This window comes from Scardinius erythrophthalmus (genome assembly GCF_964197995.2).
Source record: "Scardinius erythrophthalmus genome assembly, chromosome: 11".
NCBI lineage: Eukaryota > Metazoa > Chordata > Actinopteri > Cypriniformes > Leuciscidae > Scardinius > Scardinius erythrophthalmus.
The window spans coordinates 25,643,669-25,658,070 of record NC_138231.1 but is presented as its reverse complement, the minus strand read 5'-3'; positions in this window follow the sequence as shown (position 1 = coordinate 25,658,070).

Genomic DNA, 14,402 nt, shown 5'->3' with positions numbered 1-14,402 from the left:
TGCACAAACGATCTAACGTTGTGCACTGAAGAATAACATATAGGCTATGCACTTTTTTGCATTGCATTGCATTGCACACCAGAACTAACTCCTTCAAATGTTTACTAAAGAGATAACATTTTGCATTGCATTGCACAAACGATCTAACGTTGTGCACTGAAGAATAACATATAGGCCATGCACTTTTTGCATTGCATTGCATTGCACACCAGAACTAACTCCTTCAAATGTTTATTAAAGAGATAACATTTTGCATTGCATTGCAACAAACGATCTAACGTTGTGCATTGAAGAATAATATAGGCTATGCACACCAGAACTAAATAATTCCCATTTTCTTTAAAGAAATAAGGTGCAATGATGTTGTATTGCATTGCACAAACGATAACATATGTTATGCAACATTTCATTGTTTTGCACAAACGATCTAACGTTGTGCATTGAAGAGTAACATAGGCTATTCACTTTTTGCTTTGCATTGCATTGCACACCAGAACTAGCTCCTTCCCATGTTCATTAAAGGGATAACATGTTGCATTGCATTGCACAAACGATCTAACGCTGTGCACTGAAGAATAACATATAGGCTATGCACTTTTTGCATTGCATTGCACTCCAGAACTAACTACTTCCCATGTTTATTAAAGAGATAACATTTTGCAATGCTCTGCACAAACGATCTAACGTTGTGCATTGAAGAGTAACATAGGCCATACATTTTTTTGCATTGCTTTGCATTGCATTGCATTGCACTGCACTCCAGAACTAACTCCTTCAAATGTTTATTAAAGAGATAACATGTTGCATTGCATTGCACAAACGATCTAACGTTGTGCATTGAAGAATGACATAGTTGACATATCTAAATGCATGGATTGTGTTGCATGTACAGCCGAACTAACTCCTTCCCATGTTCATTAAAAAGATAACATATGTTATGCAACATTGCATTGCTTTGCACAAACGATTCAAAGCTGTGCACTTAATAACATTTATGCACTTTTTGCATTGCATTGCATTGCACACCCGAACTAACTCCTTCCCATGTTCATTAAAGAGATAACTTTTTAAACGTTTAAAAACGTTTTGCATTGAAGAGTAACATTGGCTATTCACTTTTTGCATTGCATTGCAACTAACTTTTCTAACATTTGAAGGAGTTAGTTCTGTGTGCAATGCAATGCAATGCAAAAAGTACATAAATGTTATTATTCAGTGCACAACATTAGATCGTTTCTGCAAAGCAATGCAATGCAACATGTTATCTCTTTAGTGAACATGGGAAAGAGTTAGTTCTGGTGTGCAATTCAATGCAATGCAAAAAGTGTTTCTCTTCAATGCACAACGTTAGATCGTTTGTGCAATGCAATGCAAAATGTTATCTCTTCAATGAACATTTGAAGGAGTTAGTTCTAATGTGCAATGCAATTCAAATAGTGCATGGCCTATGTTGTCTCTTTAATAAACATTTGAAGGAGTAAGATCTGGTGTGCAATGCAATGCAATGCCAAAAGTGCATACCCTAAATGTTATTCTTCAGTGCACAACGTTAGATCGTTTCTGCAATGCAATTCAATGCAATGCAACATGTTATCTCTTTACTGAACATGGGAAGGAGTTAGTTCTGGTGTGCAATGCAATACAATGCATGCATTTAGCCTATATGTTATTCTTCAATGCACAACATTGATCGTTGAGACAAACGATCGTTTTGTGCAATGCAATGCAACATGTTATCTCTTTATGGACATGGGAAGAGGTTAATTCTGCTGTGCAATGCAATGCAAAAAGTGCATAAATGTTATTCTTCAGTGCACATCGTTAGATCGTTTGTGCAAAGCAATGCAATGTTGCATAACATATGTTATGTCTTTAATGAACATGTGAAGGATATCTGACCTTTTGATCTTATTTCTGGTCAAAGGGTCCTCAAAAATTTTCAAACTATATAAACTTATAGAATCCTTTTGATGATAAATCAGCTATCCCCTTTTGACCTCCTGAACATATTTCAAAGGAGTCTATAACTTTGTATAGTTTGAAAAATTTTGAGGACACTTTGACCACAAATAAGTACGAAAGGTCAGATATGGACATCTATATGGCTTATGAATCATAAGTCATATGATCCTATGATCGTTTGTGCAATGCAATGCAAAATGTTATCTCTTTAATAAACATTTGGAGTTAGTTCTGGGGTGCAATGCAATGCAAAAAGTGCATACCCTAAATGTTATTCAATGCACAACGTTAGATCGTTTGTGCAATGCAATGCAAAATGTTTCTCTTTAATAAACATTTGGAGTAAGTTCTTGTGTGCAATGCTAAAAATGCATAGACTATATGTTATTCTTCAATGTACAACGTTAAATCGTTTGTGCAATGCAATGCAACATGTTATCTCTTTAATGAACATGGGAAGGAATTAGTTCTGTTGTGCAATGCAATGCAAAGCAAAAAGTGCATAGCCTATATGTTATTCTTCAATGCACAACGTTAGATCGTTTTCTAACATGCAATGCAATTCAATGCAATGCAACATGTTATCTCTTTACTGAACATGGGAAGGAGTTAGTTTCAGTGTGCAATGCAATGCAATATGCAAAACGTGCATAACCTATGTTTCTCTTCAATGCACAACGTTAGATCGTTTGTGCAATGCAATGCAAAATGTTATCTCTTTAATGAACATTTGAAGGAGTTAGTTCTGGTGTGCAATGCAAAAAGTGCATAGCCTAAATGTTATTCTTCAGTGCACAACGTTAGATCGTTTCTGCAATGCAATTCAATGCAATGCAACATGTTATCTCTTTACTGAACATGGGAAGGAGTTAGTTTCAGTGTGCAATGCAATTCAATGCAAACGTGCATAACCTATGTTTCTCTTCAATGCACAACGTTAGAATTGTTTGTGCAATGCAATGCAAAATGTTATCTCTTTAATAAACATTTGAAGGAGTTAGTTCTGGTATGCAATGCAATGCAGAAAGTGCATGGCCTATGTTACTCTTCAATGCACAACGTTAGATCGTTTCTGCAAGGCAATGCAAAAAGGTCATAGCCTATATGTTTTTCTTCAATGCACAACGTTAGATCGTTTCTGCAAGGCAATGCAAAAAGGTCATAGCCTATATGTTTTTCTTCAATGCACAACGTTAGATCGTTTGTGCAATGCAATGCAAAATGTTCTCTCTTTATAAACATTTGAAGGAGCTAGATCTGGTTTGCAATGCAATGCATAAAGTGCATAAATGTTATTCTTCAGTGCACAACGTTAGATCGTTTGTGCAATGCAATGCAATGCAACTTCTTATCCCTTTAATGAACATGGGAAGAAGTTAGTGCTGGTGTTGCAATTGCATAGCCTATATTATTCTTCAATGCACAGCGTTAGATCGTTTGTGCAAAGCAATGCAATATTGCATAACATATGTTATCTCTTTAATGACATGGGAAGGAGTTAGTTCTGGTGTGCAATGCAATGTAAAAAGTGCATAGCCTATATGTTATTCTTCAATGCACAACGTTAGATCGTTTGTGCAATGCAATGCAAAATGTTATCTATTTAATGAACATTTGAAGGTGTTAGTTCTGGTGTGCAATGCAATGCAAAATGTGCATGGCCTATGTTACTCTTCAGTGCATAACGTTAAATCGTTTCTGCAATGCAATGCAACATGTTATCTCTTTACTGAACATGGGAAGGAGTTAGATCTGGTGTGCAATGCAATGCAAAAAGTGCATACCCTAACTGTTATTCTTGCACGATGTTATATATGTTATAAATGCAGAACGTTAGATCGTTTCTTCAATGCAATGCAATGCAATGCAACATGTTATCTCTTTAATGAACATGGGAAGGAGTTAGATCTAGTGTGCAATGCAATGCAATGCAAAAGGTGCATAGCCTATGTTACTCTTCAATGCACAACGTTAGATCGTTTGTGCAATGCAATGCAAAATTTTCTCTTTTTAATAAACATTTGAAGGAGCCAGATCTGGTGTGCAATGCAATGCAAAAAGTGCATAAATGTTATTCTTCAGTGCACAACGTTAGATCGTTTGTGCAATGCAATGCAACTTCTTATCCCTTTAATGAACATGGGAAGGAGTTAGTTCTGGTGTTGCAATTGCATAGCCTATATTATTCTTCAATGCACAGCGTTAGATCGTTTGTGCAAAGCAATGCAATGTTGCATAACATATGTTATCTCTTTAATGAACATTGGAAGTAGTTAGATCTGGTGTGCAATGCAATGCAATGCAAAAAGGGCATTGCCTAAGTTACTCTTCAATGCACAACGTTAGAACGTTTGTGCAGTGCAATGCAAAATGCTATCACACCAGAACTAATTCTGCACAAAGCATTGCATTGCACAAACGATCTAACGTTGTGCAGTGGAGAATAACATATAGGCTATGCACTTGCATTGCATTGCATTGCACACCCAAACTAACATTGTGCATTGAAGAATAACATATAGGCTATGCACGCATTGCATTGCATTGCACACCAGAACAAACTCATTCCTATGTTCAATAAAGAGATAACATATGTGTTGTTGCATTGCAGTGCACAAACGATCTAACGTTGTGCATCATTGAAGAATAACAAAGGGTATGCACTTCTTGCATTGCATTGCATTGCATTGCACACCAAAACTAACTAAATCCAAAGTTCATTAAAGAGATGACATTTGTGTTGTTGCATTGCATTGCATTGCACGAACGATCTAACGTTGTGCAGTGAAGAATAATCAACACTCACATTTCACATTGCATTGCATTGCAAACCAGAACTAAGTCATTCCCATGACTGAAAGAGATGACATATGAGTTGTTGCATTGCATTGCATTACGATCTAACGTTGTGCACTGAAGAATAACATAGGCTAAGCACTTCTTGTATTGCACTGCAATAAGTAATAACTCTGCAATGATCAATCCGCATTTTTAAGCCAGCTAACAGTAGGCTCATATTCAGAATGTCATTCTCGTATAACGCCAACGACCTCACAAATGGGCTTCCTTTGTGAAATATAGCAGATTTTTAAATAACAAGTTTAAAAAAGGTGGTGTGTTATAGTCAGACAGACAGACAGACAGACAGACAGACAGACAGACAGACAGACAGACAGACAGACAGACAGACAGATCTAAATTAAGGAACATAACAAGCATTACAAACTACAATAGCCTAAACAAAACTGGAAACTTTGTAAGATTCGACTCGTCTTCACAAAAACTACATGCAGGGTTTTTAAACATCTCGTGTCGAGAAAATTTATTCTGGGCAGTGTGGCAAGCCTGCAGAAAGCAAGATAACTTGTAGTCTATAGCCTACTTGAAAGGAAAACAAATTTGCCGAGTAAAAACGGAGTTTTTGTTGTTGAATCATATTTTTTTCTAGTACATCTTAAATATAGAGCTCATGCCAAAAAAAAAGTTCATGCATTTATTCATTCATGCATTTAAACTGATGCAAACAGGGAAAGAGAGTAGAAAACACTAATTATCCTGTCGCCCCCTCTAGTGGACAGCATTAAGTATTACGGCCTTCATTGCTCAGAGAACGCAAATCAATGGCTTTTTTGGGAAAGTAAGTCTGACCAGTTAGAAAAGATATAAGCGAGTCAGACCAGTCTGAAGGTCTGAGCTGAGTTTGGTGAAGCATTAAAGTTCTAGGCGGAGTCGATTTCTCATAATAATAATAAATAATAATAATGTTTAAATATATGCTGGCTTTCTCAAGCCAACATAATAAAGAAAACTCAGAGAAACATCGACCAATTCAGTATGTAGTACAATTGTATTAGTTTTATAATAAAACTAATAACATTTTAAAGGTATGCCATGCTCTTCAACCGACATGATTTTAATTAATCCCAAACCTGGTAATTTTGTCAGTATTAATGTACGTTCACTGATTCTAGCTTCTCTCTTTTCTGTCTCTTTATTTTCATGTGAACTGAGTAGGCTACACATTCATTAATATAAACTTTCTTTTTAATAAAGTAAAGTTAAATTTCCATATAAATAAACTATTTTATTTTAATAAATAAAGTTTATTTCCATCACACTGTAAAGTGTTTTAAGATATTACATACAGATTACATATACCAAAGATTTTACATATAAACTGGGTCAGCATACTGTTAATTACAGTTAGTACCATGGGAAATAGGGGTGCTGAGCATGACCCCTGATGGCGTGGAGCCCATGAAGAAATATGGTTGGGGATAAAAGTTCACACAAACAAAACCAAAAAACTGTGGTGTTTTGCACATATTACGTGTGTTTGTTTTTATTTATGCTGTATTATAAAATGCCCATATTATAAAAAAAAAAAAAAAAAAAATATATATATATATATATATATATATATATATATATATATATATATATATATATATATATATATATATATATATATATATATTTGGAATTGCCCTTTAAAACGAAGGCTCAGTTTGTGGTTCACACTTATTTGATTAAAAACAACAAAAACAATAAAACAAAGACAAAGTCACTTATATTAAACACTTTTTTATTTATGTTTTTTTTTTGTTAACAGAAGTTATCTTGCGCCTTTAATTGCCTGCGCTATCGTCCTGTCCAATCATCTGTCTCATTCTCACAGGTCGCGGATATGATTACAGTTTCAATGTATAAAAATGTATTTCACCATCATCGGTACCCACCCTCAGCCGATTGGCATTACAGTATTTGCAATCACCATTCCGTGTCAAAACGGAGCGTCTAAAAGAAAAGTTCTGACTGCTGACTGAACATTGGTCAGTGAGCCTCTCCCGCTCGGCGCTGTCAAGCGCAGCTTCACCACACAGATTTAACTCCGCACAGCTAAATAAAACAGGCTGGTGGCAGACTAATAATTAATATTTCAGATGTAAAGATTTCTGTGAAACGTGTAAAGTTGCACAGAAGAAAGCCCAATAGGACCTGCCCTGTACATTTTAAGAATCTGTAGCCATAGTAGAGGACTATTATTTTGTTGAAGAGACCTGAGCGACAACTTATGACGTCACATGCTCAGATTTGCTTGACCACTCGGCGGAAGGGGGCGTGTCAGGCCGCCCACATGTGGAAAACGAATTTTGAAGTCATTTATTTGTTTTTTGCCTGTGAACTAAAAAGCGAAAAATCAAGCCGAAATCTCGTTTTGTCGTTTTTTTTGAAAAAACGAATAAAGGGGCCGTTTTCTTGTTTCTTGAATCCGTGTATCATTCGTTCAATCGTTTTTTGATTTAATATTGAAAGTAGAAAAATGAGAAAACAGTTCCTTTTTCGATTTTTCATTTTTTTTCCAAAAAACGAAAAACAAGAATTCAGCTTGATTTTTCGTTTTTCGTTCTGAGGTAGCAAAATTAATAAACAGCTGGAAAATTCGATTTCTACACGTGGGCGGGAATGAAACGCCCCTTTCCTCTGATTTGTCAGCCGAAGATCAAACTGTCCCGTCATCAGTTCTTCCTCAGTTCTGCACTGCAGAATAAGACTCCTCCGTTGTGTGGATTCTTAACGCGTTTATTGCAACTTTTTCATGTTTTCCATCAACGAGACTAATGAATGGCTCGACACAACCCGTACTGGGGAATAGACTAGACGGGGCTTTCTTCTTTGTAGACCAGAGTTCTCAAGTGCCAGGGGTTTGCTATTTTCATATTTTCCGAACTGTACTTTTTTTTATCATGAACCACGCTGAGTTTTATTCCTAAGTGACTATATAATACATTTTACTTCAAATAATCTAAATGTTGACTTTGAAAAGTAGGCGCGTCCGAAGGCTATTCGGTCCGTGTACTTTTTGGTCATTTCATTTCCTGTTTAGAATGAAATAATGAGAAATAAAAACCAGCTCGTTTATTCGTTTTTTAGTTAAGTTTAAAAAACGAAAAATGAGATTTTGGCTCGATTTTTCATTTTTCGTTTGTAGTTTAAAAATCGGATTATGGGTTCGATATTTCATTTGCACACGTGGGCAGCGCCGAAACGCCCCTTTCATCTGATTGGCCAAAACGCTCCGCCTTCAGTAAGCTACGAGCTTTTCTTTCTGTCAGGCAAAATAAGAGTCAGTACGAGTGCGGCTCTGACAAATGCACTTTAATAAAATAATGTCTGAAACCACCACTCACTGTGAACTACGCACAATATTTGAAGCAGAAATATGTTGCTGGTTCACGTAATTTGTGCTGCTGCGACTTGCAAGTGTGACTCCATTAAATGTGAGCCATATGACAGATTATTTTAGCATCATGTATTTCCCATTGATAAATACAGTGCAAATAGTTCCGTCTCTTTGAATAAAAGTGGAAATAAAAATCAATAATAGGCTGAACGGTACCATGATAATATGTCCGTAACATTTAGGCTACCACTCTCGTCTTTTATTTACATCAAAAGGCAGGTAGGCGTGTGTGACATATGCTATAAATAATTTAGAAAATTTAATAGAAATAAAGTTTATATTTATGAATGTAAGCATGTGTAGCCTACTCAGTTCACATGAAAAGAAAGACAGAAAAGAGAGAAGCTAGAATCACGTACATTAATACTGACAAAATTACCAGGTTTGGGATTCATTAAAATCATGTAAGTTGCAGAGCACGGCATACCTTTAAAATGTTATTTGTTTATTATAAAACTAATACTGAATTGGTCGATGTTTCTCTGAGTTTTCTTTATTATGTTGGCTTAAGAAAGCCATCATATTTGAACATTATTATTATTATTAGTATTATTATTATTATTATTATTATTATTAATATGAGAAATTGACTCCGCCTAGAACTTTAATGCTTCACCAAACTCAGCTCAGACCTTCAGACTGGTCTGACTCGCTTATATCTTTTCTCACTGTTCAGACTTACTTTCCCAAAAAATCCATTGACTTGCGTTATCTGAGCAATGAAGGCCGTACTACTTAATGCTGTCCACTAGAGGGGGCAACAGGATAATAAGTGTTTTCTACTCTCTTTCCCTGTTTGCATCAGTTTAAATGACAATTTATTTCATTCATAAATAGGCCATATCCACTCTCTATTTTAAGATACTGTTATTCACACTGGTTTTTGCATTTAATGTTTGTCCATATGGAACTTTTATTTGTCATGAGCTCTATATTTTAAGATGTAGCCTAGCCTACTAGAAAAAAATATATGATTCAACAACACAAACTCTGTTTTTACTCGGCAAATATGTTTTCCTTTTTAAGTATAGGCTATAGCCTACAAGTTATTCTGCTTTTTGCCATGGCTTTGCAAAACATAAAAACATAAAAAAAATCTATCTATCTATCTATCTATCTATCTATCTATCTATCTATCTATCTATCTATCTATCTATCTATCTATCTATCTATCTATCTATCTATCTATCTATCTATCTATCTATCTATCTATCTATCTATCTATCTATCTATCTATCTATCTATCTATCTATCTATCTATCTATCTATCTCTCTCTCTCTCTGTCTGTCTGACTGACTGACTGAGCTTCCTTTGAGAAAAATAGCAGACCACCTTTTTTAAACTTATTTAAAACGGTGGTCTGCTATTTTTCACAAAGGAAGTCCATTTGTGCAGTCGTTGCCGTTATATGAGAAGGACATTTTGAATATGAGCCTACTGTAAAATTAGCTGCTTAAAAATGCGGATTGATCAGTGCAGAGTTATTCCAGACGCCTCCTGGTGCTGTCCGTAGGCTATTGGAATTGTGTAATCACAGATTATGAACAGATGTTTTCAGAGGCGGACAAAGACAAAGTAGGCTACACAACTTCCTTACTTGAGTGAAAGTACAGATACTACTGGTCAAATATTACTCCGTAAAAGTTGTAAAGACTAATTTTTACTTAAGTAAAAGTAGGCTACAGAAGTAGCCTACTCGTTTTTAAAAGTACTAATTATCAAAAGTAAATGTCACTGCTTTGTTTTATTATTGTTGCATTGTTGTGTCTAATACTTACAGTACCTTGCCTCTGAATCTATGCCTGCCTTTCTACCCTCATATCAATATCAAGTTTATTTCTAGAACACAGTTCCAGTAGTGTGATTTAATGTTTTTGGGCTTTTAGTATGAATATGTTAGCCTTACTGTTATCTATAAGCTAGTGTGCACCAAAACAATGACAAAATTCAGATTCAGAAGATCAAACCCAACGTTGAAAATGAAAATCCGTTTCAAGTAGGCCTACAGTAAAATCATGTAAAGTACAGATACTCAAAAAGTGTACTTAAGTACAGTACTCAAGTAAATGTACTTTGTTACTGTCCACCTCTGGATGTTTTACACAATATACATTCCCATTGGGTTGTTGAGTTTTCATGTTATATGGTAACTTTAGACATAATAATTTTTATACTGTACAAACTGTGTAATCCCCTAACTCTAATGTAACAGTTATGGGTAGGTCATCTACGGACATCTAATATTACAGACATATTATCATGGTACAGTTCAGCCTATTATTGATTTTTATTTCCACTTCCCTTTTATCCAAAGAGATATTTAAACTATTTGCACTGTATTTATCAATGGGAAATACATGATGCTAAAATAATCTGTCATATGGCTCACATTTAATGGAGTCACACTTGCAAGTCGCAGCAGCACAAATTACGTGAACCAGCAACATATTTCTGCTTCAAATATTGTGCGTAGTTCACAGTGAGTGGTGGTTTCAGACATTATTTTATTACAGTTTTTCTCAGTCGCTTTGGTGCATTTCTCACATCACTATTTACATTTGCACAACAGTTAGTTCAACCTCCACAACATTTAGTCATTTGGGCACATCATAGTAGCAGTTTCTCATTCCTTCCAACAAATTGCAAATGCTTTTGGACATGCATCAATTGCTTTCATACAACTCTCTGCTGTTTTATAACTTTATCATTTGCTTATGTCATGTCAGTCAAAATTAACTATACTTGTGAATGCTGAATAGTCATTCCATATAAAACTAATAGTCCTCATTTCATTGCTTGAGTCATTACATACAAAAATGTTGAACTAGCTGTCAAAATTTGTCATTTAAAAAAAAAAAAAAATCCTGAAAAAGTCTCCTAAATTGAACAATTTGCAATTGAGCAAGAGATGATATTCGCTGTGATGTAGATTACTGTAAATTATGTGACCAGACAGAGAGGAACGTCTGGATGTGCATGAATGATTACAGTACCATGTATGTTGTATGTTCAGTTCCAATATGTTCTGCAATATTGTGTACAGTTGTGCACAGCTCTACCCAAAGGGAGTTTATGTTTGTTGTAAATAATGGTGTATTTTTTCTTTGCACAATGCTGTGAACAAATTAGAATTGCAAAGAGCATATGCAGTAAAAATGTGAAACATACATATATTCAGTGTCTTGTACTCAGTTACCTCATACTGTAAATACAGTAATGTGTAACTTTACTGTATTTTTCAAATGGCTGTGCAAATAGTATTTAGTGCTGTATTGAGCATTTTCAGGTAGTGTCACCAAGATCTGACTTTTATCATTGGAAAACATTTACAGAGTAAACTGTCATAATGAAAACACGACTAAGCCATTTGACTATCTTGTTCATAAACGATGGTGTCAGGACTTTTTATTTTGATGACACTGACACTTTCATTGACATAAATACTTGCTTTTGAGGAATGGGCTATCCATTTTGAGCAAGTGACACGCTTTTGCAGGTTATCAACTAGGTTTTGCAGTTTGTACTATTTGTTTTGAGAACTGCATTAACTGTTGTGCAAATGTAAATAGTGTTATGAGAAATGCACCAAAGCGACTGAGAAAAACTGTAAAGTGCATTTGTCAGAGCCGCACTCGTACTGACTCTTATTTTGCCTGACAGAAAGAAAAGCTCGTAGCTTACTGAAGGCGGAGCGTTTTGGCCAATCAGATGAAAGGGGCGTTTCGGCGCTGCCCACGTGTGCATATGAAATATCAAATATCAAATGAGTTTTGATATGGTTTACAAATCGGTTTATGGGTTCAATATTTCATTTGCACACGTGGGCGGCGCTGAAACGCCCCTTTCATCTGATTGGTCATACTATATCAAACCGCTCCTCCTTCAGTAAGCTACGAGCTTTTCTTTCTGTCAGGCAGCATAAGAGTCAGTACCAACGCACTTTAATAAAATAATGTCTGAAACCACCACTCACTGTTAACTACGCACAATATTTGAAGCAGACTATGTTGCTGGTCACGTAATTCGTGCTGCTGCGACTTGCAAGTGTGACTCCATTAATGTGAGCCACAGTAAATGACAGATTATTTTAGCATGATGTATTTCCCATTGATAAATACAGTGCAAATAGTTCAAATATCTCTTTGGATAAAAGGGAAGTGGAAATAAAAATCAATAATAGGCTGAACTGTACCATGATATGTCCGTAACATGTGCGTAGATGACCTACCCATAACTGTTACATTAGAGTTAGCTAAGTTTAACACAGTTTGTACAGTAGCTATAAAAGTTAAAAAATTATGTCTAAAGTTGAAAACCCAACAACCCAATGGGAATATATCCTTGTTGTGTAAAACATCTGTTCATAATCTGTGATTACACAATTCCAATGCGAATAGCACCGGGAGGCGTCTGGAATAACTCTGCAATGATCAATCCGCATTTTTAAGACATCTAATTTTACAGTAGGCTCATATTCAGAATGTCGACCTTCTCGTATAACGCCAATGACCGCACAAATGGGCTTCCTTTGTGAAATATAGCAGATCACCGTTTTAAATAACAGTTTAAAAAAGATGGTTTGTTATAGTCCGACAGACAGACAGACAGACAGACAGACAGACAGATAGATAGATAGATAGATAGATAGATAGATAGATAGATAGATAGATAGATAGATCTTGAAGTGTAAAGCTGGTTCTCATACACAGATAATGCCTATTTATGAATGAAATTAATGCGTTTATTTGTCATTTAAACTGATGCAAACAGGGAAAGAGTAGAAAAGACGTATTATCCTGTCGCCCCCTCTAGTGGACAACATTAAGTATTACTGCCTTCATTGCTCAGATAACGCAGGCAAGTCAATGGATTTTTTGGGGAAGTCAGTCTGACCAGACCACTAGTTAGAAAAGATATTAGCGAGTCAGACCAGTGTGAAGGTCTGAGCTGAGTTTGGTGATGCATTTAAGTTCTAGGTGGAGTCAATTTCTCATAATAATAATACATAATAATAATGTTTAAACATACACTCTCAGAAAAAAAGGTACAAAAGCTGTCACTGGGACAGTACCCTTCAAAAGGGTTCTAATATGTACCATTTAGGTACTAATATGTACACGTTTGGTACCAATATATAACTTTGAGGGACTTATATGCACTCTTTAGGTACAAAGGTGTACCTTTTGAAAAGGTACCGCCACAGTGACAGCTTTTGTACCTTTTTTTCTGATATGCTAGCTTTTTCAAGCCAACATAATAAAGAAAACTCAGAGAAACATCGACCAATTCAGTATGTAATAAATTGTATTAGTTTTATAATAAAACTAATAACATTTTAAAGGTATGCCGTGCTCTTCAACCGACATGATTTAATTAATCCCAAACCTGGTAATTTTGTCAGTACTAATGTACGTTCACTTACAGTTTCTCTCTTTTCTGTCTCTTTCTTTTCATGTGAACTGAGGCTACACATGCATACATTCATAAATATAATCTTTATTTCTATTCAATTTTCAAAATTATGTATACGTCACACACGCCTACCGGCCTTCTGATGTAAATAAAAGACGAGAGTGGTAAATGTTACGGACATATTATCAAGGTACAGTTCAGCCTATTATTGATTTTTATTTCCACTTCCCTTTTATCCAAAGAGACGGAACTATTTGCACTGTATTTATCAATGGGAAATATATCATGCTAAAATAATCTGTCATATAGCCTACTGTGGCTCACATTAATGGGGTCGCTTGCAGCACGAATTACGTGAGCAGCAACATAGTCTGCTTCAAATATTGTGCATAGTTAACAGTGAGTGGTGGTTTCATACATCATTTTATTATAGTGTAGCCTATGATTTGTCAGTGCCGCACTCGTACTGACTCTTATTCTGCCTGACAGAAAGAAAAGGTGTGTTCGACATCGGCTGCGGCTGGATGCACCCGATCTGCGAGAGTAGCCGCGTGCAGGCGGGGAGGAGCTGCAAACGGAGACGTGAAGTCGGACACTTTCTGGTTCCCGTAGTGACCGCTCACGTGGTGTTTGCATACTTTACCACAGCTGCAGTGAAATAAATGCAATATTTGCCTAATAATGCACAGATGTTTCAGAGACATTTTCATTCAATACTTTATGTACTGCTTCATACAGCGTCTGTTTGAACAAGAATAAAGTTCAACATAAGCAACTATCAAT